Source organism: Salvelinus sp. IW2-2015, unplaced genomic scaffold (genome assembly GCF_002910315.2).
Source record: "Salvelinus sp. IW2-2015 unplaced genomic scaffold, ASM291031v2 Un_scaffold8571, whole genome shotgun sequence".
Taxonomy (NCBI): Eukaryota; Metazoa; Chordata; class Actinopteri; order Salmoniformes; family Salmonidae; genus Salvelinus; species Salvelinus sp. IW2-2015.
This window is the reverse complement of record NW_019949830.1, coordinates 1-4792: the sequence shown is the minus strand read 5'-3', so window position 1 is coordinate 4792 and position 4792 is coordinate 1. Positions and strand designations below refer to the sequence as shown.

At 42.5% G+C, this 4792-nt stretch overlaps 1 long non-coding RNA gene across 1 annotated transcript; it reads left to right on the top strand.

Moving 5' to 3' along the window:
• LOC112079585 (uncharacterized) lies at window positions 1–3760 on the top strand. The gene is made up of 3 exons (XR_011479294.1): window positions 1–119; window positions 3157–3281; window positions 3419–3760. It is a non-coding gene; the product is annotated as an uncharacterized lncRNA (long non-coding RNA).
• Window positions 3761–4792: the final 1032 nt, after the last annotated feature.

Here is a 4792-nt window from a genome sequence, read left to right as displayed (position 1 = left end):
GCATTTTTTATCCCCACTGGCACCCGTACCTCTAGAAAGGTAGCAAGATGGCTGCGGAGCCGAACAAGACAGAAATTCTGACCATTTTTAAAAGACTACGGTCTATTCCAACTAACAAGGTAACACGAATAAGTGCTTACTGTCTATTCACTAATTTATTGATCGGTTATTGGAGGTGGAACGTAGACCAGAAAAATTATGACGTCCATCCGTCTACAGTAGCAAGCTGGTCTYTGCCTGGGCCTTACGACGGCCAGCAAGAAGCTGACGTTAGCTCACTAGGCTAGCAGAGCGGCTAACTTTGCTCTTCTAAATCGGCAATGTATACTATGTATCGTTAACGCGCCGTGCTTTTCTAACCTAGTTAACCAGTCTGGTTACTTGTTTATTTGAGCCAGAATGAGTAGGGCCGGGGCCAATGTCTGAAAGATTGTCTAACGTTAGCACCAAAGCCAACGTAATTGGACTCCTAGCGAACGTTAGCTAGCTAGCCAGTCATTAGGTTATTTTCCTTTCAATCCAGATGTCCAGCTAATTAGCTATTACCAAAATGCAAAGTTGCCTAGCTTAACGTGCCAAGCTAAATTCCCGGGGTCGACTAACGTTGCCTCATCCATAGCCGAGAACGACCTTTTGCGACTGATGTTGTCTTCTTCCCAGTGGAACTTTAAGAGCCCGGACGCTCTGTATGAACTTGAACACGCATCACTTGCGCTACGGTTTTGGAAATAAGGAACCTATCTTTCATATCAACGAGAAATAATTTTCAAAAAAGGTAAAGTACTACACACCTTTTTCTATTCGTCTCCCCACACGGCCATATCTCCATGTTACAGCGCGTGTTGRCGGAAGACYSAGGCGACCACCTGTGCTATTTAGCAATCTAACACAATTAGTGTGTAATGGAAGAAGGCCGCCAGAAACGTGTTGGAACCGAAAAAATACTCTCGGCAGCAACTGTGAAGCCGGTTAAAACGGTGTATGTGTATATTTTGCAGATGTGATATGAACTTAAGGGCATTATGTTCCTAGAACCGTATCGCAATTGAGAATCAATTCCCGTTTAGATGGAGTATTTTGCTGTTCTGGCTGCCAAAGCCAGTTTACCTCTGAAAATAACCTACAATGAACAAAAATATGAACGCAACATGTAAAGTGTTGGTCCCATGATTCATGACATCAGACATTTTCCATGTACACAAAAAGGTTTTCTAATTTTTTTKKGGCACAAATTTGTTTACATCCTTATTGGTGAGCATTTCTCCTTCGCCAAGATAACCTATCAACCTGACAGGTGTGGCATATCAAGAAGCTGATTCAACAGCATGACTATTTGCACAGGTGCATCTTGTGCTTAGGACAATAAAAGGCACTTTAAAATGAGCAGTTTTGGCACACAACACAATGCCACATATGTCTCATGTTTTGAGGGAGTGTGTAATTGCCATGCTGACTGCAGGAATGAAACACAGAGCTGTTGCCAGAGAATTGAATGTTCATTTCTCTACCATAATCCGCCTCCAACGTCATTTTATAGATTTGTCAGTATGTCCAACCGGCCTCAACTGCAGACCACCTGTAACCATGCCAGCCCAGGACTCCCACATCTGGCTTCTTCACCTGTGGGGGGAGGGGTGGTGGTGCTGAGGAGTATTTCTGTATGTAATAAAGCCCTTTTGGGTTGGAACAACTAATTCTGATTGGTTGGGCCTGGCTGCCAAATTGGTTGGCCTATGCCCTCCCATGGCGGCACCCCTGCCCAGTCGTGAAATACATTGATTAGGGCCTAATGAATTTATTTAAATTGACTGATTTACTTATATGAACGGTAACTCAGTAAAATCGTATTTTTGTTCYGTATATAAGGTCACTTATTGGACCTTAAGGACTAACGGTAGGCTTGCCTACACTCCTTAAGAGTACATTCTTGGGCTAGGGGTCGACTGGACCAGAATTGGACCTTACAGGAGACGTTGATATGGAGAATCTCCTTTAAGCCCAGGAAGCAGGCATTCAACATGCCATTATTGATTATTACAACTCACATATAGCGGCTACCAGAGGTTACAGACATTACCCTGGTTCTATGAGTGAAGTGCGATTTTGTTGATGTTTCTCTCGTGACCTCATTTTTCAAATCAAGCAACCCCTAGTTTGGGAAACGCTGCATTATGTTGACCAGATGGTCGAGTGGTCGCTCTATCAATGGAAATACAGTCGTGAGGAGGTGCGATCAGGTGGGACCATTCTAGCCAATGAGAGAGGGCAGATACGTGTGTGAACAACAGGCACGATGGTCCTTGCTATCCGGGATCATTGGGACGTCCCAACTCTGACGTTATTTCATTGAAGTTGACATTAAAAAAGGTTAAGTTAGGGTTTAGGCTAGGGATGTCTCAAGGGTACCGGATAGCACTAAACCAGGCACAACTCCGATATAAAGTGTTTTTTTACTCAAAGTTGCCAGATGTCACATGTCCTACTTATATCAGTACACTCATAGCAACTTAAGCATTACAAAACGTCTATTAGATCAATTAAGGCTCATGTAGCAAATAAGCCATTCAATTTTTTTGTTGACCAAATTCAACTCTCTCATTGACCTTCGACATTCTCAACGCCTCGCTTGGTGGGCAAGTTTTATGTTGAAAATTGCCACCWGATGGAGGAGACAGATTTTTTTAGCAGTTTCCCCTCTCGCGTCGCCTCTTCCTCTGATTGGTTGCATCTCAATAGTCTAAAATATCTTCATTTTCTGTGTAATCTTCCTTAATTAAAACAGCTGATTTAAATATGATGGAGCACTATCAGTCGGTCTTCCCCAGCGGTAGAAATAACTACTTATTGAGATGAACACGGCCATTTTTATGTTAGCTATGCGTTCACTGATAGCCAAGTTTAAAAAGCAGGAAAGCTATTGGACATCTAATCCTTGAGGCTGCGATCATATGTAGAACCTGAGATCTTGTGKAAATAACCCTTGAGTTTAGTCATTGACAATGAACAGGGCTTTATGGTTAAYGTACGAGTGTGTCCCATGTCTGTAACTACGCAGCTTGTTCTCTTCCCTGTTTAAGACCACATCCAGACATGTCTGCTGTAGGTATGTAGCTAGCTAACTAGGCAGTGTATTGTGTGTGTGTGTTTCTGTGCAAGGCGTGCTTTGACTGTGCTGCCAAGAACCCCAGCTGGGCCAGTATACCATACCATATGGACTGTTTTCTGTGCATCGACTGCTCTGGCATTCATCGCTCTCTAGGAGTGCACCTCAGCTTTATCAGGTAGCCTGTCTGTCTCACACACACACACACACCACACACACACACACGTCATGACGCGACAATCACAAGTTTTACTGTCACACACTGTCAAGGAGAACATTTGATACAATCCCATGTTGTTTTGTTGTTCATCTCAGATCCACTGAGCTCGACTCTAACTGGAACTGGTTTCAGCTGAGATGTATGCAGGTCGGAGGAAACGCCAACGCGGTACGTCAACACCATAACATTCCACTATATATATATATATATATATGACGTTGGAACAACACACAACTTTAAACAGGACCTGCTGTGGATCTGACTCTCTCCCCCTCTTGTCTGTGTCTCCTGGTGAAGACGGCCTTCTTCGCCAGCATGGCTGCTCCACCAATGACACGACCGCAAGTACAACAGCCGCGCGGCACAGATGTACCGAGAGAAGATCCGACAGCAAGCCAACACGGCGCTGTCTAAAATGGGTCTGACGTGAGTGTGGGCTGTGAGCGCAGCTTCAACGGTCACCCAAACGTACCATACCTTATGTAGCATGTATGCATGAACAACTCGCCCTTAACCCAGCATTTTTACCAGGCTCACGGTGATATATCCCTACTCCCAAGTTGTGGTTGTAACCACTATACCACTGAACATTGAGCTTTTGAATTACACCATGTTATTGAGTTGTTTAAATTCCTACTGATATTATTATTATAATTATGGTTATCTATATAGCATATATTATATTTATGTCTTATGGTTATCTATATAGGTCTATATATTATTATTATGTTCTTATGGTTATCTATAGATCTATATATTATTATTATGTCTTATGGTTATCTATATAGGTCTATATATTATTATTATGTCTTATGGTTATCTATATAGGTCTATATATTATTATTATTAGTCTTATGGTTATCTATATAGGTCTATATATTATTATTATGTCTTATGGTTATCTATATAGGTCTATATATTCCTACTGTGATATTATTCCTCCACTGAGAAGGCAACGAACTCCCCCTCTCTCGTCCCTCTCATAGCCACCCTTATCAGCTACACATTGGCCTGTTGAGTCACCAGCGAGTGGGCAAACTCCACGTGTGATGTCACCAGCAGCATTAATTCATGTCTGTGGGATAGACCACACGATACATAATTACCCACAAACACCATATCTGTTCTCATTGTGCAGCTGCATGCAGATGCACTTCCAGGTCCTCACAAGGCTTTTGCAGATACCAATTCAGATTTGAATGTGCTGTGAGTGTGTAGAGGTGTTTCATATTTTAACTCACCGAGTTTCAAATCATCAACAATGGTCTTCAGTTTGGGCCAAACTGTTTAAACAGGTGTTATAGCGCTGAGCTATATTTTAAATGGGAAATCAATACGGTCCCTATGACCAACATATTCCTTTCCCAAATCTAGTGGGTATAGACTTATGATGTCTATATCTATGGGGCCAGGGTTGATTTGGCTCTGGGCCGTCTAAATCACATGTATTTATAAAACCTCACAGTAAG